Genomic DNA, 24637 nt, shown 5'->3' with positions numbered 1-24637 from the left:
GGTGGAAAAGCATGTATCCCTGGTTAAAAGGTACTCTATTTTCTGTTGGGAGCTGTGTGAAATTGCTTTCCTGTACTCCCTGTCTGCAGTCCTTGGAGGCTGAGGCCCAAGATGGCAAATCTGGATGGCTGTGGCTGGTATCTATCCAGCCCAGCAACCATGGCCCATTGGAAAGCGGTGGAGGCCTGGTAGAGGGAAGAAGGGCGAGGGGTGTGAAAGAGTGTATTCCTGGTTAGCAGGTGCTCTGTCTCCTGTTGGGACCTCCATGAAGTTGCCTACCCGTATTCCCTGTCTGCATTCCTTGGTGGTGAATCCGTGCGTGTTAGCTAGTAGGGGATCCCCACTCCGTACCTCTCCTTGTTCCCTGTTCTCTGTCAGTTTCCTATTCCATTCTGTGTTTGATCGAGTTTTTTATTCCTTCATACGAGGCGTAGGATTCCAAGATCGATGTTTGTATGTGTTATACTTAGTTATTTGTATCTTTGCTGCAGAGGGACAGCATGGTGCTTCCTTCTGTAGAGCCATATTGACTCTGCCTCCCGATTCCTCCTATTTATAATGGAAACGTCTACCTTGTACCAGTTCCACCATTGTACTTTGGAAGAAGGTAACTTGTATTCTAGATTTCACAGAAGAGGAATTTTGACCCAGGATAGAATTTGCCCTTGGAGTGGATTTAAGACTTTTGGAATGATATGATGGGGTGAATGTGTTTTACATCTGGCAAAATGTGTATCAAATTGGCTAGGCCATGATTCCCAGAATTGTGTGGTTATACACCATTTTGTGATCTGATGTGATTTTCCTATGTGTTGTAAACCCTAATCTCTGCCTGTGGTTAATGAGGCAAAATTAGATTATGTTAAAAAGGATTAGGATGGGATGCAACACACTTACTCAGCCCTGATCCAGTATTAGGGGAGTTTCCCTGGGGGGGTGGCCTGCATCACATTTTATCTTACAAGAGATAAAAGGACAGAGAAGCAAGCCGAGAGATGGAACCTCATAACACCAAGAAAGAAGTGCCAGAAGTAGAGGTGTCCTTTGGACTTGGGGTCCCAGTGCTGAAAAGCTCCCAGATCAGGGGAAGATCGATGGCAAGGACCTTCCCTCTTCAACAAAGACAGAAAGCTTTCCCCTGGAGTTGGCACCCTGAATCTGGATTTCTAACCTCCTAAACTGTGAGCTATTGATAAGGTTTTCACTGGTTAATGCTTTTCAGAATTACAGTGCTGGGTCCTTCCTAGTCTGTCTTAGTCTGGAAGCTCAGCTGAAACCTGTCCTCCGTGGGTGACCCTGCTGGTATCTGAATACCGGTGGCATAGCTTCGAGCAACACAGCAACACACAAGCGCCCACAGTACCACAAACTGACAGACACATGGGGGAATTTCAGAACACTTAATTGTGCTCATGAGGAACCTTTACATAGGTCAAGAGGCAGTTGTTTGGACAGAACAAGGGGATACTGATTGGTTTAAAGTCAGGAAAGGTGTGTATCAGAGTTGTATTCTTTCACCATACCTATTTAATCTGTATGCTGAGCAAATAATACGAGAACAGGGCACTAGCACTGGAGGAAGACTCATTAACAACCTGTGTTATGCAGATGACACAACCTTGCTTGCTGAAAGTGAAGAGGACTTGAAGCACTTACTAATGAAGATCAAAGACCACAGCCTTTAGTATGGATTGCACCTCAACATAAAGAAAACAAAAATCCTCACAACTGGACCAATGAGCAACATCATGATAAATGGAGAAAAGACTGAAGTTGTCAAGGATTTCATTTTAGTTGGATCCACAATCAACAGCCATGGAAGCAGCAACCAAGAAATTAAAAGATGCATTGCATTGGGTAAATCTCCCGCAAAGGACCTCTTCAAAGTGTTGAAGAGCAAAGATGTCACCCTAAAGACTAAGGTGCACCTGACCCAAGCCATGGTATTTTCAATCACATCATATGCATCTGAAAGCTGGACAATGAATAAGGAAGACTGAAGAAGAGTTAACACCTTTGAATTGCGGTGTTGGCAAAGAATGTTGAATACACCATGGACTGCCAAAAGAACGAACAAATCTGTCTTGGAGGAAGTGCGGCCAGAAAGCTCCTTAGAGGCAAGGATGGCAAGACTGCATCTTACATACTTTGGACATGTTGTCAGGAGGGATCAGTCCCCGGAGAAGGACATCATGCTTGGCAGAGTGCAGGGTCAGCGGAAAAGGGGAAGACCCTCAAAGAGGTGGATTGACACAGTGGCTGCAACAATGAGCTCAAGCATAACAACGATTGTACAGATGGCGCAGGACTGGGCAGTGTTTTGTTCTACTGTGCATAGGGTCGCTATGAGTCAGAACCGAATCGACAGCACCTAGCAACAACAACAACAAACTGTGACAGAATAGATTTCTCCTTGTTAAAACCATCCATTGGTGGTATTTTCTGTTATAGTAGCACTAGACAAATAAGACAAGGTGTTTTCTCTCATCCCTGGGTGTTTGCTTAGTTGATATCACATAGGTCTACTTTGGCCCTGACTTTCAACTTTTCTAACAGGGAAAAATCCTTTGAAATAAGTTTACCAGCTGCTGGGAATGTTATTGTATGGTGAGGAACTTTTTCCTTGTCAGAGTCATTTAGGAAAATCTAAGGTTATGGGCATCATACATGAAGAAAGCAAGAGGTCATAAAAAGATGGGAAAGAAAGAAAAGACAAAAATGGATGTCAGAAGAGACTCTGAAACTTGCTTTTGAAAGTCAAGTAGCTAAAGTAAAAGGAAGAAGAGCTGAACACAGATTTCAAAGGGCGGCTCAAGAAGACAAAGTATTATAATGACATGTGCAAAGACTTGGAGATAGAAAACCAAAAGGGAAGAACATGCTTAGCATTTCTCAAGCTGAAAGAACCGAAAAAAAAAAAAATTCAAACCTTGAGTTGCGATATTGAAGGATTCTAGGGGGAAAATATTAACGACACAGGAAGCATCAAAAGAAGATGGAAGGAAAACACACAGTACTGTTCCAAATAGAACTGGTTGACATTCAGCCATTTCAGGAGGTAGCATATAATCAAGAATCGATGGTACTGAAGGAAGATGTCTAAGCTGCACTGATGGGAATGGCAAAAAACTAGGCCCCAGGAATTGACAGAGTACCAATTGAGATGTTTCAACAAATGATGCAGTGCTGGAGGTACTCACTCGATAAGAAATTTGGAAGACAGATTCCTGGCCAATCAACTGGAAGAGATCCATATTTGTGCACATTCCAAGGAAAGGTGATCCAAGAGAATGCAGAAATTAACAAACAATATCATTAACATTACACCCAAGTAAAATTTTGCTGAAAATCATTCCAAAGTGGCTGGAGCACTATATCGACAGAGAACTGCCAGAAATTCAAGCCAGATTCTGAAGATGTTGAATGACGGATGTCATTGCTGATGTCCGATAGACCTTGGCTGAAAGCAGAGAATACCAGAAAGATGTTTACCTCTGTTTTATTGATTATGCAAAGGCATTTCACTGTGTGGATCATAACAAATTATGGACAACTTTGTGAAGAATGGGAATTCCAGAACACCTAAGTGTGCTCATGTACATAGATCAAGAGGCAGTTGTTTGAACAGAACAAGGAGATACGGCATGGTTTAAAGTCAGGAAATGTGTGCATTAGGGTTGTGTCTTTTCACCATACTTGTTCAATCTGTATGGTGAGCAAATAATCCAAGAAACTGGACTCTGTGAAGAAGAACGGGGCATTGGGATTGGAGGAAGACTTGTTTACCATCTGCATTATGCAGATGACATAACGTTGGTTGCTGAAAGTGAAGAGGACTTGAAGCACTTACTAATGAAGATCAAAGACCACAGCCTTCAGTATGGTTTGCACCTCAACATAAAGAAAACAAAAATCCTCACAACTAGACCAATAAGCAACATAATGATAATCAGAGAAAAGACTGAAGTTGTCAAGGATTTCATTTTACTTGGATCCAAAATCAACACCCATGGAAACAGCAGTCAAGAAATCAGATGATGTATTGCATTGGGCGAGTCGGCTGCAAAAGACCTCTTTAAAGTGTTGAAAAGCAAATATGTCACCTTGAGAACTAAGGTGCAGCTGACCCAAGCCATGATGCACCTTGTCTCCTATGCATGTGAAAACTGGATGATAAGACTGAAGAAGAATTGACACCTCTGACCTGTGGTGTTGGAGAAGAACAATGAATATACTGTGGACTGCCAAAAGAATGAACAAATATGTCTTGGAAGAAGTACAACCAGCATGCTTCTTAGAAGCAAGGATGGCGAGACTACATCTCACATACTTTGGACATGTTATCAGGAGGGATCAGTCCCTGGAGAAGGACACCATGCTTGGTAAAGTAGAGGGCCAGTGAAAAACAGGAAGACCCTCAATGAAATGGATTGACACAGTGGCTGCAACAATGGTCTTAAGCATAACAACGATTGTGAGGATGGTGCAGGACTGGGCAGTATTTTGTTCTGTTGTACATAAGGTCTCTATGAGTTGGAATCGACTGGATGGCACCTAACAATAGCAACAAAATATGTGTTGGAATCCTAACCCCTATATCTATGATGTAATGTACTGTAATCAATTTCCATAATGCAATCTAATGTTATGATAATGACACCATGTAGTGTGTGTCCTAAACCTTATCACTTTTGAATTATAAAAAGAGCAGATTAGACACCAAGGCAAACACAAACTGGGAAGACAGATGCTATGTGACCTTCACCTAGGAACCAAGGAATGCCATGAGCTACCGACAAGGAAAGAATGACACAGCTGAGACCCTGATTTGGAATTTTAGCCTTCAGAAAATTTCTGTTCTTTAAAGCCACCCACTTGTGGTATTTGTATTACAGCAGCTTCAGAAAACTAAGACACTGTCTAGAAGTTAAACTAGCAAAATCCTCATGAAATGGACATTTGTACCTAAAGCATTGGGAATCATGACCTAGAAATCAAATCAAGGTCTGAATAAACTTGTAAGGGGGAAAAAAATGTTTTCTAATCAGTTGTATGAACGTATGTGAAGAAACAAGGTGTGAACCAAAGAAAGGTGGTCTAATCTGTTATTTTCAAAAAAAAAGAAACCAAAGAGAAAGCTTTAGCAGTATTAACCCCACCTGGTCCAAAGGAGCTACAGTGAAGACCTGAACTGGATGGATCAATGGATCTGGTCATATTAAGTTAGTGCCTTCCAACACTACCCAAAGTCCTTTGCTGTGATTAAAAACTTATGAGGCAAAATGCTGATGATGGGTTTGGCTCCCTATTCCTTGGAGAGGGAATGCCCTGAATACAGACACAAATATTTGGGCCTCTGGACAGGCAGGTCCTCCTCTGAAAATCAAAAAATTTACATTCTGGCTTACACATGAATTTCTTGCGAATTTAGTTAGGGTGTGTTGGGCTTGGACAGTCTTGTGCTATCTGGAAACACTGGAAAAACCAAGTTTCCTGCCCTGCAAGACTAACTGCAACTTGAGGATCCTATCAACAAACCAAGGAGCCCTGGTGGCACAGTGGTTAAGCACTCGGTTTGGCGGTTCAGACCCAACAGCCGCTGTGCAGGATAAAGATGTGGCAGTCTGCTTTCTTAAAGATTATACCCTTGGAAACCCTGTGGGGCAGTTCTACTCTGTCCTATAAGTAGTGTTTAAGTGCTACAGCTGCTAACCAAAAGGTCAGCAGTTCGAATCCGCCAGGTGCTCCTTGGAAACCCTGTGGGGCAGTTCTACTCTGCCCTGTTTGGTCGCTATGAGTCAGAATTGACTTGAGGGCAGTGGGTTTGGTTCGTTTTTATAAGGTCCCTATGAGTTGGAATTGACTCGACATTAATAGGTTTTTGGGTTGAATCAAGAAAACACCTGAAGGCTCCAACAGTCTTACTCTGTGCCTTTTTCCAACAGTACCCTCTGATATCAACACTCATTACCCACTTATCCTCTGCATTTGCTGCTGTATTTTGCTGTAACACTCTCCAATTTCTCAAGTAAAGCACTATCTGGTCCTTTAAATGTTTATCAAAGTGGCTGCAAGGTGCTTGAGAGCAGAAGTGTACAGAAAACTTCTTTTGATCACCAGGGCAGGATCTAGATGGAGGCAAAGAATTTGAAGCAACTGGGTAGAGAAGTGTGATAAATTAGAAAGAGATTGAATTACAGAGTGAGGAGACCTGATTTCTAGCCCAAGCTCTGCCACTGTAGTCTTAAGAAGACCCTTTAATTCTTCTGCTCTTCAGTATCCTCATCTGTACAATGGAATGCAAAATATAATTTAAAGGTGTATACGACTGTGAGTCTGCATCTGCTGGGGTTAAAATATGGCTTATCAACTATTTAAATACCAAAGCCTCTGAGAGGAGATTCATGCTTCCTCCTCAGCCTGAAGTTTCTATTAGGCCGGAGACACAGGATGAATAGCTCTCAGGATTAGAGGTAACAGACAAATACTTGATCACAGTTAAACCACCCTCATGGGGTTTAGGAGAAACAAGTAGTGAAAGGCCACCTGAATGACTGCTCCACTGCTTAAGGACCACCACCCAGGGCAGCTTAACCCTTAGTTAGACCAAACTCAAAGCCTCACAAGCAGGATGAGGCTGAGGAAGAAGTCTCATATACACAGTACACCATGCCTGGTCAGTTACCTTGCTGGCCACTTTCCAGCAGATTAGCATAACCTTGTGCCTCAGGGTCCTAAAGTTCACAACTAGTAATGGAGCGATATTACCCCTCTAGCCAGTAACTTCCAGTTCTCACTCTTCTAATCTCAAAGGCAACCTAGGGACACACTCAGGCAGCCAGACAGTTCAATTGTCAGACATCTTTAACTATAAAACATTAAAAAAGTTTGTATCTTTTCAGCATTTAAAAGTTTGAAACCTTTTACATACCCATCACCTAAAATTTAAAATTGTCGATATTTTGTCATATTTTCTTCTTTTATTTTTTCTCTGCTAAAGTATTTTAGTTTTTTTTTCTGTAAAGTATTTTAGAATAAATAACAGACACTACAATATTCCCCCCCCTAAATATTATAGGGTACATGTCTAAAAACAACTATTACTACATAATCACAATAGCATTTTTCACACCTAACAAAACTCATAATAATTTTCTAATGTCACCAAATGCCTACTCTGTATTCAAATTTCTCAGTTACTCCCCCTAAAAAAAAGTGCCTTTTATAACTGATTTACTCAAACCAATGTCTAATTCAGTACTACATAATACATTTGGGAACGTGTTCTCTTTTAATTGAGAACAGCCACCACTCCTTTTTTTCCTCTTACTTAAGAGACCAAACCAATTGCCTTCCGGCTTTGTGTTTCCTTACTTGTGGTTCTATTTAATTTTTTTTTTTTTTTCCTGTATCCCTGTATTTCCTATGAAGTGAAGTTCTCTGCTCTGGGACATCATTGCTTGAAGACCCTTTTAATGGCCAGGATTATGAAATATATTTATTTAAATCATGAATTTATAATGACATTTCCAATTCAAATCTAACACTATAACGTTATCACATTTTGTATAACTTTATATTTTATCTTTTATGCTGAAAATATTGTTTTCTGACAATATTAACATAACTAATTTGCATTTTTCTATTATAGTTTCAAAATAATATTATAAATACTACCTACAATAAATTCATCAAATGAAGTTTAAGATTTATTTGCAGAACAGTACAGAACTGAGTTCTAAAGTCGTTTGAAATAACTCTTTTCTCTATGTGGTTGTTATAAATTTGATGCCAAATAAATTCATTTCTTTTCAATTTTAGGATTTTTTAAAACTTTTTGAGTGTATAGAATATTCACATAGTTCTAAACATAAAACTACATATAATTTGGAATCAAATTGACAATAGCAACTTGAAAAGTTAGAGTAGAAACTTAGAGGCTGTGAGTTCATGTTAACGGTGGAAGAATAATTCAGAGAGTGAGAATGGTTGCACAGATTGAAGAATATAATCAATGTCACTGAATTGTACATGTAGAAGTTGTTGATTAGTGTATGTTCTGCTGTGTACATTGTCAACAACATCAAATAAATACACACACACACATATATATACACATATGTGTATATATCCACCTTCACTTATCGACCTGGTTAGATTAGGTGTTACATGAAAGTGGAAGATGACCACATCAGAGTGCAAAATGGAGGATTACTACATCATTACATAGCTACCAAATTACATTGTTACATAATTGCCAAACCACAGAGAATCATGGCCCAGCCAAGTTGGCATATAACCTTAACCATCATAGCCAGTGTTACTCTTGTCTCACACCTTGGTGTTTGTTACTGTCAGACACAAGTTGTTGATGAGTGAAATAGAGAGTAGATTTTTACTATTGTCATAAATGAAAAATATCACATAACGAGACAGTTGATAAGTGAGGGATAGGTGTAAAATAATTTTAAAAACTACAGTATAAAAAGTACACAGAGAATTCTTACACTTTACCCTTGTCCCCTCCACCTTACTCCCTCTTGCCCCCATAAGTGACCATTTTTACTAGTTTATCATTTATCCTTCTAGTGTTTCTTTTGTGCATGTACTTTCTCCTCTCTATTTTTATGCAAAATATAGCATACTATACACACTATTTTCTAAGCAATAGATCCTAGAAAGAACTTCGTATCACCAATTAGGAATAGCCCTCATGCTTTTTCACAGCCGCATAGTATTCCAAAATATGGTGGTTTCACAGTTTCCTTGCTCAGCCCCTACATTTGGATTATTTCCAATATAGTGCTATTAAAAACAATGTTACAATTTATAATCCTATGCATATGTCATTTCATATTTGTCAATTGTATTTTTACAATAGATACCTAGAAGCGGGATTTCTAGATCAAAAGGTAAATGCATATGAAACTTTATTAAATATTGCCAAATTCCTCTATTTGGGGTTGTACCATTTTGTACTCCAAGCAATAATATTTTCTGACAGTGAGACCAACAGCGTGGGTTATCAAACTTTTGAATTTTCCCATCTGATAAATGACAAACGGTATGTCTGTGAGGTTTTATTTTGCATTTCTCTTATTATGAGTGAGATTGAGCAATTTTTCATGTTTAAGAGTTATTTGCATCGTGCTTTTCTGGTCTCGGCACAATTCTACTGTGAAGTCACTGGGGCATGAAACCTCTGGAGAACTTTTTTGACATTTTTTCTATTTCTTTCATCAAAATCCAACCATTTAGACTTTGTCATCTCTATTGGGGTCAGTTTGGGAAAATTACATTCTCCTGCAAAATTACTAATTTGATCTGGGTCTTCAAATTAATTTGTATAGAAAATGTGTGAAGTAATCTTTTGATTTATTTGAAGATTTTTATATTTCAATGATTATTTCTCCTTTTTTATTTTATCCATTAGTGGTTGTTTTCCTTAATTTTCTTAATTAGTGTAGTCTCCATGCTATTTCCTATAGCTCTTGAGGGCGATATTTATTAACAAATCAAATTGGCTTTTATCCACCTCTTTATTGCTATAATTACAAATGTTGACCCTTTGCATCACTGCACAATTCAAGTAAAATAATAATAATAATAAAACCTCACCGGCAAAATAGGAAGAAATTTCTGATTATTATTTAAGATTACCTTGAATCAAAGGAGCCCTGATAGCACAATGGTTAAGAGCTCACCTGCTAACCAAAAGGTCAACAGTTTAAGCCACCAGCTCCAGTTCCTCCTTGGAAACCCTGTGGGGCAGTTCTACTCTGTCCTATAGGGTCACTATGAGTCAGAATTGACTTGATGGCAATGGGTTTGGTTTTTATTTTTTCTTGAGTCAAAAATCAAAGGTATTTTGTAGAAAAATATCCTATGGGATGATGTCTGTCTCTTGCTGTTCTAAGCCTTTTATTCACTGCCCCATAAAATAAAACAACCAATTAATTTGGGATGTTAAAACAAAGCCTATCTAGAACAAAAGTTTTTGAAATTTTCCCACATTCTTTCATAACCTTTCAGCTTTTGGCTTTCATTTTCTTAGGTTATTCAGGGCCTTTCTTTCATGGATGCTTGAGGGAACATTTAATTTAGCAGTTACATTCCCTTTTATGTCCTACAAGGCATAATTTGTACTCTAGGCAGTTGTAAGCCAATTAATGATCCTCAAAATTTTCTATAAAGACTTCTTCCAATTAAACAAAGTTTTTTGAATTTGGAGAAACGTTTTATTTCTTTATTTCCATCTCCACCCCATCCTCATTTCTGAGAGGCAAGCATCTTTTAACTCCTTTAACATTTCTTCTGGGGTTTATTCCACAGCTATAAAAAATATTCTTAAGGCAATCATACAATTTATTATCCATTTGGGGACACTTTGGGAAGCGAAATCATAATCATGCCAGGACAACAAATGTAAAGCAAGACTTTTCTGGGTAAACTGAGATATATGATTACCATACTGATGTATTTATTGATAGTTTTGAACCTTAGCTATTGATTTTATGGTATAAAACCAAAGACGAAACCCACTGCCGTAATTTAGCTCACTTCCTTCTATAGTTTTTCATTTCCTCCTTCCATCTTAGTACTAAGAGATTTAGTTAATTCAATAATAATTGTTTATATTTTATAACTATAGTAACAGTGGCATCACTAGAGAGGTGCAAGCAGGAGGGTGTGCATTGCACCCCCTGACACTGTCAGAGGGGATGACACAAAAATGACTCCAAGGTCCGTGGCGGTGGTGGACTGGCATTGCTAGGGGAGGGGTCACCAAGGCAGTGGTGTCACTAGCATTGGTGTCACCTGTCACCTAGTGTGGTAACTCATCACCCCAACCCGCATCACCCGTACACCTACCCCCCCCACCTGCCCACCCTCCGTCACCTTCCAGTCAGGATGTGGACAGCTGGGCCACAGTGCCCACCATTGAGTGAAGAGGAGAGTCTCTTCCTTGGCCAATGAGAGAGAGGAGGAGCTGGGGGGGAGGGCTGGGAAGTGCAGGGCCACCGCAGGGCCAGGTCTGTCCCCCCACAGGGGGTGGTGACACCATGAGTTACCACACTGACGCCAACCCCAGTGATGCCACTGCATACTAATATTGTTTACTGAAGATCCCAGGCCTCCAACTGTTTCGATTCTGGGCCCAATACCTAGAGATCCATTTGTGTGAGTTCGGTACAATGTTCCATAGTGGTTGGCGTTGACCTGGAAGGTACTGTGCTAGGCAGTACAGGGAAGACAAGACGAGAAACACAGGATTCCTTGTCTGATCCTGCTACTAAGACAGAAATAGGACATTTGAATGGAACAATACAAGAGATAAAAAAGCACTGGGAATTCTGAAATGGGAGAGCCTATCTCCGTAGGGGGTATGAGAACAATTATCAGAAAGCAGGTACAATTTGAATTTGCTTTAGAGAAGGAATAGGAATTCATAAGAGAGAAATACAGAGAGAGCATCTCTGACAGAAGGGGCTTCATAAGAAAAGGTGTTCTCGGAACATTGTGAGATCATTAGGTGGGGAGTGACGGGGAATGGTTGTGGACAGATTCATGCTCCTCTGGTATCCTGGGGCTGCTGGACACAAACCTTACCCAAAGGTGGCTGTTCACCAGGTCCAAGAATACAGCCTGCTCAGCAATAATCTCCCTGCTGCCTGCTGAGCCGTTTGTCGCTTATTGCCTCCACATTCTCTGCCTCCACCTGGCTTTATTACTGAGTACAACAGTTCATAGGCAACTCCTAAAACAAAAAGCCCAACTTCTATTGCAAGGGAAACTTAAAGAAACCACACCTAAAAGATCTAACTCTTATGAACATTTGCTTTGATACAATTACCTTAGAGAGTCTCATGTATTTGAAATGGTAACAGAGAGACAAAGAGCATAAAGGTATGAGACCTTGGCAGACAGACATGACCTTAAATTTGCACAGGGAAGCAAGCCAAGACATGCATAAGAGTATAGAGTGCACACTTCTGCAGGTGGCACTTACACTGGGAAAAGCTCTATGCAGGAGACATCAAAAGGGTCCGCAGGATCATGATTTTCTACCAGAATCAGGCACCCACATGGTTTGCTAGGAAGGGCACCAGGATGGAACTGAGGAATCCTGGGATCCCATCCTGGATCTACAGTAACTCCATGTGGCTTTAAGCAAGTCGCTTTACCCTTCCTTCTCCCCAAAGTTAAATATCTAGCTGATTTCAAAGACAATGTGTTTAGGTAGAAAGGCTAAGTGCTTTAGAGCCAACCAGAGTGTTCAAATGATCCTTAGCTCTGTCACTTTCCTTCCTTCCTTCCTTCCTTCCTTCCTTCCTTCCTTCCTTCCTTCCTTCCTTCCTTCCTTCCTTCCTTCCTTCCTTCCTTCCTCCCTCCCTCCCTCCCTTTCTTTCTTACTCTTTCTTTTCTTCTTTCTCTTTTAATTCTAGTTTAGATAAAGGCTTACGGAGCAAATTAGTTTCTCATTAAACAATAAATACACATTGTTTTGTGACATTGGTTGGCAACCCCACAACATGTCAACACCCTCCACGCCTTGGGTTCCCTGTTACCAGTATTCCTATCCTTTCCTGTCTTGTTGTCCTTGCCCTTGGGCTGGTGTGCCACTTTAGTCTTGTTTTGTTTTATAGGCCTGTCTAATCTTTGGATGAAGGGTGAACCTCAGGAGTGACTTCAGTACTGAGTTAAAAGGGTGTCCAGGAGCCATACTCTTGGGGCTTTTCCAGTCTCTGTCAGACCAGTAAGTCTGGTCTTTTTTGTAAGTTAGAATTTTGTTCTACATTTTTCTCCAGCTCTGTCCGGGACCCTCTATTGTGATCACTGTCAGAGCAGTTGGTGATGGTAGCTGGCCACCACCTAGCTGTGATGGACTTAGTCTGGTGGAGGCTGTGGTAATTGTGGTCCATTAGTCCTTTGGACTAATCTTTCCCTTGTGTCTTTGGTTTTCTTCATTCTCCCTTGATACAGATGGAGCGAGACCAGTGGAGTATCTTAGATGGCCACTTACAACCTCGTAAGACCCCAGACTCTACTCACCAAAGTAGCATATAGAAATTTTCTTTATAAACTACGTTATGCTGATTGAGCTAAATGTCCCCAAGACCATGGTCCCCAGTCCTCAGCCCGGTAATTCGATCTATCAGGGAGTTTGGATGTGTCTGTGAATCTTATGTGACCTTGCCTTAGTCATGTTGTATTGACTTCTCCCGTATTGTGTACTGACTTACCCTTCACCAAAGTTACCACTTATCTATTGTCTAGTTACTGTTTTCCCCTCCCTACAACTCCCTTCCCTAATAACCACCAAAGATTGTTTCTTTTTGTGTGTAAAACTTTTCATGAGTTTTTTATAATAGTAGTCTCATACAGTATTTCTCCTTTTGTGGTCCAGGTATTTCACTCAGCATAATACCCTCCAGATTCATCCATGTTGTGAGGTGATTTGAAGATACATCATTGTTCTCTATTTTTGGTAGCATTCCACTGTTTGTATGTACCATAGTTTGTTCATCCATTCATCTGTGGATGGGCACTTAGATTGTTTCTATCATTTTGCTCTTGTGAATAATGCTGCAATCAACATGGGTGTGCATATGTCTATTCATGCGACCATTCTTATTTCTCTAGGATATATTCCTAGGAGTGGAATTGCTGGATCCTATTTTTTTAATGGTATTTCTACTTCAAGCTTTTTAAGGAAGCACCATATTGTTTTCCAAAATAGTTGTACCATTTTACTTTCTCAGCAGCAGTGCATTAAGACTTCTAAGCTCCCCACAGCCTCTCTAACACTTGTTATTTTCTGTTTTTTTGATTGGTGCCAGCAATGTTGGGGTGAGATAGTATCTCATTTTAGCTTTGATTTGCATTTCTCTAATGGCTAGTGGGAGCCCTGGTTTCACAGTGGTTGAGTGGTTGAAAGCTCAGCTGCCAACCAAAAGGTTGGCAGTTCAAATTCACCAGCCACTTCTTGGAAACTCTATGGTGCAGTTCTACTTTGCCCTATAAGGTCAGAACGAGTTGGAACTGACTCAATGCCAAATAGCACCAACAACGGCTAGTGATCGCAAACATTTCCTCACGTGTCTCTTAGCTGCCTAAATGTCTTCTGTGGTGAAGTGTCTATTCATATCATTTGCCCATTTTTTAACTGGGTTATTTGTCATTTTGTTGTAGAGGTGTTGGATTTTAAAGAATAGAACTTTGTTGGATGTGTTGAAGCCAAAAATTTTTTCTCAGTCTGTATGTTCTCTTTTTATTCTTCTGTGAAATATTTTGACAAGCATAAGTGTTAAATTATTAAAAGATTCCAGTTATCTAATGTATCTTCTGATGTTTGTGTATCATTAGTTATGGTTTGTATACTGTTTATGCCATGTATTGGGGCCTCTCGTGTTGACCCTATTTTTTCTTCTATGATCTTTATGGTTTTTTGTTTTATGTTTAGGTCTTTGATCCATTTTGAATTAGTTTTTGAGCATGGTGTGAGGCATGGGTCCTATTTCATTTTTTTTTTACAGATGGACATCCAGTTTTTCCAGCACCGTTTGTTAAAAAGTCCTTCTTTTCCCCCATTTAATGAATTTTGGGACTTTGTCAAAGATCAGGTGACCATAGGTGGATGGATTGACATCTGGGTCCTTGATTCTCTTCTGCTGATGAATGTGTCTATGGTTGTAACAATACCAGGCTGTTTTGACTACTGTTTAGTAGGTTCTGAGGTCAGGTAGTGTGAGTCCTCCTGCATTATTCTTTTTCTTCAATAGTGCTTTACTTATCCAGGGCCTCTTCCGTTTTCATATAAAGTTAATGTTTTTCCATCTTATTAAAAAATGCTGATGGTATTTGGGTCAGGATTGCATTGTATTTATAGATTGCTTTGGGTACAACTGACATTTTGACAATGTTGTGTCTACCTATCCATGATCATAGTACGTTTTTCCATTTATGTAGGTCTCTTTTGGTGTCTTGCTGTAGTGTTCCATAGTTTTCTTTGTATAGGTCTTTTATGTCCCTGATTAGATTTATTCCTAAGCATTTTATTTTTTTTTTAGGGGTTGTTATAAATGGTATTGCTTTCCTGATTTCCTTTTTGTAGTTCTCTTTACTAGCATATAGGAATCCAATGGATTTTTGTATGTTTATCTTGTATCCTGCTACTCTGCTTAATCTTTCTATTAGTTCCAGTAGTTTTCTTGTGGAGTGTTTTGGGTTCTCTATGTATAGTATCATATTATCCATAAATAGGGATAATTTTACTTCTTTTTGCCAATATGGATGTCTTTTATTTCTTTTCCTTGCTTCGTTGCTCTAGTCAGGACATCCAGAACAATGTTAAATAGGAGCAGTGATAAAGAACATCCTTGTTGCTGTTCTCAAGGGGAATGTTTTCAGCCTCTCTTCAGTAGGGATGAAGTTGACTGTTGGTTTTGCATAGATGCCCTTTATTATGTCAAGGAATATTCCTTCTCCACCTATTTTATTGAAAGTTTTTATCAGGAATGAGTGTTGGACTTTATCAAATGTCTTTTCTGAGTCAATTGAGATAATCATGTGATTCTTTTATTTATGTGGTAGATCAGATTGATTGATTTTCTAATGTTCAACCATCGTTGCACATCTGGTATGAATCCCACTTGGTCACGGTGTATTATTTTTTTGATATAATATTGAATATTGGCTAGAATTTTGTTGAGAATTTTGTATCTACAATCATGAAATTGGTCTGTAATTTTCTTTTTTTGTGGCTTCTTTGCCTGGTTTTGGTATCAGGGTTATGCTGGCTTCATAGAATGAATTCAGAAGTATTCCTTCCTTTTCTATGTTCTGAAATAGTTTGAGTAGTACTGGTATAGCTCTTCCTTGAACGTTTGGTAGAATTCTTCAGTGAAGCCATCTGGCCAGGGCTTTTTTTGCTGGGAGTTTTTTTTTTTTTTTACCTTTTCAATCTCTTCTTTTGTTATGGGTCTGTTTAGATTTTGGACCTCAATATGTTTTAGTTTAGGTAGTAGTATGTTTCTAGAAATTTATCCATTTCCTCTAGGTTTTAAAATTTGTGAAAGTGTATCTTTTCATAGTACTCTGCTATGGTCCTTTTTATTTCAGTCGAGTCTGTTATAATGCCCCCCATTTTATTTCTTATTTGAGTTACTTGTGTCCTCTCCTGTTTTCCTTTTGTCAATTTGGCCAGTGGCTTGTCAATTTTATTGATCCTTTCAAAGATCCAACTTTGGTTTTGTTGATTCTTTCTACTGTTTTAATATTCTTTATTTCATTTATTTCTGCTCTGATCTTTATTATTTCCATTCATCTGGTGATTGTGGGCTTCTTTTGTTATTCTCTTTCTATTTGTTCAGCTTGTGTAGCTAAAGTTTTGATTTTGCCCCTTTCTTCTTTTTTTTGATGTGTGCATCTCTTGCTATAAATTTACCTCTGAGGATTGCCTTTGCTGGGTCCCAAAGGTTTTGGTCCACCACGTGTCTGTCAGTTTTTGTACTGTGGTGGCTTGTATGTTGATGTGATACTGGAAGGTTTGCCACTGGTATTTTAAATACCAGCAGGGTCACACTTGGTGGACAGGTTTCAGCTGAACTTCCAGCCGAAGACAAACTAGGAAGAAGGACTCAGCAGTATACTTCTAAAAAAATTGGCTGGTGAAAACCTAATGGATAACAGTAAAACATTGTCTGATATAGTGCCAGAAGATGAGCCCCTCAGATTGGAAGGCACTCAGAAAATGACTGGGGAAGAGTTGCTTCCTCAAAGTAGAGTATACCTTAATGATATGGATGGAGTGAAGCCTTTGGGACCTTCATTTACTGAAGTGGTGCAACTCAAAATGAGAAGAAAAGGCTGCAAACATCTACTAATCAGAACATGGAACGTAGGAAATATGAGTCTAGGAAAATTGGAAGTCATCAAAAATGAAACAGAATGCATAAAGGTAGATATCCTAGTCATTAAAAAAAAAAAAGTCATTAGTGAGCTGAAATGGACTGGTATTCCCTATTTTGAATTAGACAATCACATAGTCTTCTATGCCAGAAATAACAAATTTGAAGAGGAATGGTAACACATTCATCATCAAAGAGAACATTTCAAGATCTATCCTGAAGTACAATGCTGTCAGTGATAGGATAATATCTGTATGCATACATGGAAGAGCAGTTAATATGACTATTATTCGAATTTACTCATCTAACACTAATGCCAAAGATGAAGAAATTGAAGATCTTTACCAACAGCTGTAGTCTAAAATTGATCAAACATGCAATCAAGATGCATTGATAATTACTAGCAATTGGAATGCAAATGATGGAAACAAAGAAGGATTGGTAGTTGGAAAAGATGATAGAAACAACACTGGAATCACATGATAGAATTTTGCAAGACCAAGAACTTCTTCACTGCAAATACCTTTTTTCAACAACATAAATGATAACTCTATGCTTAGACCTCACTCAGATGGCATACACAGGAATCAAATTGACTACATCCATGGAAAGAGATGATGGAAAAACTCAATATCACCAATCAGAACAAGGCCAGGGGCTGTCTGTGGAACAGACCATAAACTGCTCATATACAAGTTCAAGTTGGACAAAATTAGAACTAGTCCAAGAGAGCCAAAGTATGACCTTGAGTATATCCCACCTGAATTTAGAGACCATATCAAGAATAGATTTAAGCTCCTGGGGCCAAGATGGCTGACTAGGTAGATGCTACCTCGGATCCCTCTTGCAACAAAGACTCGGAAAAACAAGTGAATCGATCACATACATGACAATCTACGAACCCTGACTGACAAACAGATTTAAAGAGTTGACCTGAGTGACAGAGACTGAGAACGAACAACTACAGGGAAGCAGTGACTGTTTTCGGAGCCTGGAGCCAGTGTCCCAGTCAGGAAACCTTGGCGCTGGGCGTTGGACTGAGTGCAGGGGGAGCTGAGCACAGCATCCTGTGATGGCGCAAACATGGGGCACAGTCCTACCCCCCGGACTGACCTCAGGAGGGGGCCCAGCCAGTGTACACAGGCGGCACAGCAACACGGCTCACAGGAGGAGAAGTCACCGGGAGGTAGCGACTGTTTTTGGAGTTGGGAGTGCAGCGTCCCAGCCGGGAAACATTGACGCTGGGCTTTGGACTGGGAGCGGAGAAACTAACCGCGGATTCTGAGACCGCGCAAGTACAGGACGTGGGCCTGACCCTCGGGGGCAATCTCTACCCAGCCAGCGCACACAGGCGACGCACCCGGCAGGAATCTAAGATAAAACAGTCATCCCAAGCAAGATAAGTAACTTTGTCTATATTCCGGGGAGCTACCGTCTCCTGTTTTTCTGAAACCTCCCCTCCCCTTCCCAGGCAGCTTCATTAACATTGGAATTTCCTGAGCCAGGGGGAGAACTGCTCCGCGGTTTTTCTTTTCTTTTTTTTTTTTGGGGGGGGGGTCTTTTCCTAACCCATTCTTCTGGCCTGAGAGAAGCAACCACAAAAAACCCAAGAATCAAAAATCCTTCCCTAACTGGACTAAAAACACAGAACCAGCTCCAGCCAAGCATATGTGATCCACAGTCTCAGGCTTTCAACCCTACAGGGAACAAGGTGGCTATTATAATGCATAGGCATTTCTGATAGGGATCTGACTGCATTTGTTTTAGTGGATTTACTAGAAAGACAAGTTTCCCTGGTCTGATATCTCTGCATATTCAACAGAGCCCTCACTGACCCACAACAGGGAACTGAGGGCTGAAGCTCCCCCCAGACCACCTAGCCTCTTGCCTTAGGGGTCTAAGGAGGGTGACACCTACCAATCTGTAGAGGGACTTGCATTGGGGGACTGAGGTACAGCTGCAGAGCCCACCCACCAAGGTGCTTTAGGAATAGAGACATACCTACCTCACTGACCCTTGGTGAAAGCCTGTCAGCATCCTGCCCCCTCTGGAGTGTGAACCCCAGCTGCTACTAGAATCTGGTACACACAGCTATCACCACTACTTCTCAAGGTGGATAGGTGACAGTGTGCATCACACACGTGATAACCCAAAATCAGATTCTACTTAAGAATAGTGAATGGACTCAGGCATATATATCTGGTAACAGCCCAAACCAGCTGGTAATAGGTCATACGTGAGTCAAGGGCTACAACAATCAAGACAGCACAATCTAGTAGCCCATCTACATATATTGAAAGAAAACAAAACAAGATAAGGCTCAGTGAGCATATATAGAATAAATCACTACAATATCTTAGTGATGGCTCGGAGACAGCAGTCGATATCAAACCACATAAAGAAGCAGACCATGACTGCTTCTACAACTCCCCAAACTAAAGAATCAAATTCTTTCCAAAATGGAGATACAATCCTGGAATTACCAGATACAGAATATAAAAAACTAATTTAAAGAATGCTTCAAGACATCAGGGATGACCTCAGAAATGAAATAAGGCAAGCTACAGAAAAAGCCAAGGAACACACTGATAAAGCAGTTGAAGAACTAAAAAAGATTATTCAAGAACATAGTGCAAAAATTAATAAGTTGCAAGAATCCATAGAGAGACAGCAATCAGAAATCCAAAAGATTAACAATAAAATTACAGAATTAGACAACGCAAAAGAAGTCAGAGGAGCAGACTCCAGCAATTAGAATGCAGAGTGGGAAATCTGGAGGACCAGGGAATTAACACCAATATAGCTGAAAAAAAATCAGATAAAAGAATTAAAAAAAATGAAGAAACCCTAAGAATCATGTGGGACTCTATCAAGAAGGATAACTTGCGTGTGATTGGAGTCCGAGAACAGGGAGGGAGGACAAAAAACACAGAGAGAATAGTTGAAGATCTGCTGGCAGAAACTTCCCTGACATCATCAAAGACAAAAGGATATCTATCCAAGATGCTCATCGAACCCCTTTTAAGATTGATTCAAAAAGAAAAACACCAAGACATACTATCATCAAACTTGCCAAAACCAAAGATAAAGAGAAAATTTTAAAAGCAGCCAGGGATAAAAGAAAGGTCTCCTACAAAGGAGAATCAATAAGAATAACTTCAGACTACTCAGCAGAAACCATGCAGGCAAGAAGGCAATGGGATGACATATACAGAACACGGAAGGAGAAAAACTGCCAGCCAAGGATCATATATCCAGCAAAACTCTCTCTGACATATGAAGGCGAAATTAAGATATTTACAGATAAACACAAGTTTAGAGAATTTGCAAAAACCAAACCAAAGCTACAAAAAATACTAAAGGAAATTGTTTGGTCAGAAAACCAATAATATCAGATAGCAGCACAACACAAGCTAACAGAACAGAGCACCTGATATCAACTCAAATAGGGAAATCACAAAAACAAATTAAGATTAATTAAAAAAAAAATACTGAAAACAGGGAATCATTGAAGTCAATATGTAAAACATCACAATAATCAAAAAGAGGGACTAAATACAGGTGGCATAGAACTGCCATATGGAGAGGGATGCAAGGTGATATAGGACAATACAAGTTAGGCTTTTACTTAGAAAAATAGGGGTAAATATTAAGGTAACCACAAAGAGGTATAACAACTCCATAACTCAAAATAAAATCCAAGAAAAACGTAAGGACTCAGCAAACATAAAGTCAAATACTATGAAAATGAGGAACACACAATCTACTAAGAAAAATGTCTCAGCACAAAAAAGTAAGTGGAAAAATGAAATTGTCAACAACACACATAAAAAGGCATCAAAATGACAACACTAAACACATACTTATCTATAATTATGCTGAATGGAAATGGACTAAACGCACCAATAAAGAGACAGAGAGTCTCAGACTGGATAAAGAAACACGATCTGTCTATATGCTGCCTACAAGAGACACACCTTAGACTTAGAGACAGAAACAAACTAAAACTCAAAGGATGGAAAAAAATATATCAAGCAAACAATAAGCAAAAAAGAAGAGGAGTAGCAATATTAATTTCTGACAAAATAGACTTTAAAGTTAAATCCATCACAAAGGAGAAAGAAGGACACTACATAATGATAAAAGGGACAATTGACCAGGAAGATATAACCATATTAAATATTTATGCACCCAATGACAGGGCTGCAAGATACATAAATCAAATTTTAACAGAATTGAAAAGTGAGATAGACACCTCCACAATTATAGTAAGAGACTTCAACACACCACTTTCGGAGAAGGACAGGACATCCAGTAAGAAGCTCAATACAGACACGGAAGACCTAATTACTACAATCAAACAACTTGACCTCATTGACTTCTACAGAACTCTCCACCCAACTGCTGCAAAGTATACTTTTTTTTCTAGTGCACATGGAACATTCTCTAGAATAGACCACATATTAGGTCATAAAACAAACCTTTGCAGAATCCAAAACGTCGAAATATTACAAAGCATCTTCTCAGACCACAAGACCATAAAAGTGGAAATCAATAACAGAAAAACTAGGGAAAAGAAATCAAATACTTGGAAACTAAACAATACCCTGCTGGAAAAAGACTGGGTTATAGAAGACATTAAGAAGGGAATAAAGAAATTCATAGAATGCAACGAGAATGAAAATATTTCCTATCAAAACCTCTGGGACACAGCAAAAGCAGTGCTCAGAGGCCAATTTATATCGATAAATGCACATATACAAAAAGAAGAAAGAGCCAAAATCTGAGAACTGTCCCTACAACTTGAACAAATAGAAAGTGAGCAACAAAAGAATCCATCAGGCACCAGAAGAAAACAAATAATAAAAATTAGAGCTGAACTAAATGAATTAGAGAACAGAAAAACAATTGAAAGAATTAACAAAGCCAAAAGCTGGTTCTTTGAAAAAATTAACAAAATTGATAAACCATTGGCCAGACTGACTAAAGAAATACAGGAAAGGAAACAAAAAACCCGAATAAGAAACGAGATGGGCCACATCACAACAGACCCAACTGAAATTAAAAGAATCATATCAGATTACTACAAAAAATTGTACTCTAACAAACACACTACTTACCTAAACTAACACAATCAGAAGTAGAACAACTAAATAGACCCATAACAAAAAAAGAGATTGAAACGGTAATCGAAAAACTCCCCCCCCCCCCCAAAAAAAAGCCCTGGCCCGGATGGCTTCACTGCAGAGTTCTACCAAACTTTCAGAGAACAGTTAACACCACTACTACTAAAGGTATTTCAAAGCATAGAAAATGACAGAATACAACCTAACTCATTCTATGAAGCCACCATTTCCCTGATACCAAAACCAGGTAAAGACAACACGAAAAAAGAAAATTATAGACCTATATCCCTCATGAACATAGATGCAAAAATCCTCAACAAAATTCTAGCCAATAGAATTCAATAACATATCAAAAAAATAATCCACCATGACCAAGTGGGATTTATACCAGGTATGCAAGGCTGGTTTAATATTAGAAAAACCATTCATGTAATCCACCATATAAATAAAACAAAAGACAAAAACCACATGATCTTATCAATTGATGCAGAAAAGGCATTTGACAAAGTCCAACACCCTTTTATGATAAAAAAACTCTCACCAAAATAGGAATTGAAGGAAAATTCCTCAACATAATAAAGGGCATCTATGCAAAACCAACAGCCAAAATTATTCTAAATGGAGAGAGCCTGAAAGCATTTCCCTTAAGAATGGGAACCAGACAAGGATGCCCTTTATCACTGCTCTTATTCAACATTGTGCTAGAGGTCCTAGCCAGAGCAATTAGGCTAGACAAAGAAATAAAGGGCATCCGGATTGGCAAGGAGGAAGTAAAGTTATCACTATTTGCAGCTGACATGATCTTATACACAGAAAACCCTAAGGAATCCTCCAGAAAACTACTGCAACTAATAGAAGAGTTTGGTAGAGTCTCAGGTTGTAAGATAAACATACAAAAATCACTTGGATTCCTCTACATCAACAAAAAGAACATCGAAGAGGAAATAACAAAATCAATACCATTCACAGTAGCCCCCAAGAAGATAAAATACTTAGGAATAAATCTTACCAAAGAAGTAAAAGACCTATACAAAGAAAACTACAAAGTACTACTACAAGAAACTAAAAAGGACATACTTAAGTGGAAAAACATACCTTGCTCATGGATAGGAAGACTTAATGTAGTAAAAATGTCTATTCTACCAAAAGCCATCTATACATACAGTGCAATTCCGATCCAAATTCCAATGTCATTTTTTAATGTGATGGAGAAACAAATCACCAACTTCATATGGAAGGGAAAGAAGCCTCAGATAAGTAAAGCATTACTGAAAAAGAAGAAGAAAGTGGGAGGCCCTACTCTACCTGATTTCAGAAGCTATTATACAGCCACAGTAGTCAAAACAGCCTGGTACTGGTACAACAACAGGCACATAGACCAATGGAACAGAATTGAGAACCCAGATATAAATCCATCCACATATGAGCAGCTGATATTTGACATAGGCCCAGTGTCAGTTAATTGGGGAAAAGATAGTCTTTTTAACACATGGTGCTGGCATAACTGGATATCCATTTGCAGAAAAATGAAACAGGATCCATACCTCACGCCACGCACAAAAACTAACTCCAAGTGGATCAAAGACCTAAACATAAAGACTGAAACGATAAAGATCATGGAAGAAAAAATAGGGAGAACGTTAGGAGCCCTAATACAAGGCATAAACAGAATACAAAACATTACCAAAAATGATGAAGAGAAACCAGATAACTGGGAGCTCCTAAAAATCAAACACCTATGCTCATCTAAAGACTTCACCAAAAGAGTAAAAAGACCACCTACAGACTGGGAAAGAATTTTCAGCTATGACATCCCCGACCAGCGCCTGATCTCTAAAATCTGTATGATTCTGTCAAAACTCAACCACAAAAAGACAAACAACCCAATCAAGAAGTGGGCAAAGGATATGAACATGCACTTCACTAAAGAAGATATTTAGGCAGCTAACAGATACGTGAGAAAATGCTCTCGATCATTAGCCATTATAGAAATGCAAATTTAAACTCCGAAGAGATTCCATCGCACTCCAAAAGGCTGGCATTAATCCAAAAAACACAAAATAATAAATGTTGGAGAGGCTGCGGAGAGATTGGAACTCTTATACACTGCTGGTGGGAATGTAAAATGGTACAACCACTTTGGAAATCTATCTGGCGTTATCTTAAACAGTTAGAAATAGAACTACCATACAACCCAGAAATCCCACTCCTCGGAATATACCCTAGAGAAATAAGAGCCTTCACACAAACAGATATATGCACACCCATGTTTATTGCACCTCTGCTTACAATAGCAAAAAGCTGGAAGCAACCAAGGTGTCCATCAATGGATGAATGGTTAAATAAATTGTGGTATATTCACACAATGGAACACTATGCATCAATAAAGAACAGTGACGAATCTGTGAAACATTTCATAACATGGAGGAACCTGGAAAGCATTATGCTGAGCAAAATTAGTCAGAGGCAAAAGGACAAATATTGTATAAGACCACTATTATAAGATCTTGAGAAATAGTATAAACTGAGAACACATACTTTTGTGGTTAGGATAGGGGGAAGGAGGGAGGGGGGAGAGGGTTTTTTACTGATTGGTAAGTA

The sequence above is a fragment of the Loxodonta africana genome, chromosome 26, assembly GCF_030014295.1.
Source record: "Loxodonta africana isolate mLoxAfr1 chromosome 26, mLoxAfr1.hap2, whole genome shotgun sequence".
Classification (NCBI taxonomy): domain Eukaryota; kingdom Metazoa; phylum Chordata; class Mammalia; order Proboscidea; family Elephantidae; genus Loxodonta; species Loxodonta africana.
Note: the sequence above shows the minus strand (reverse complement) of the source record.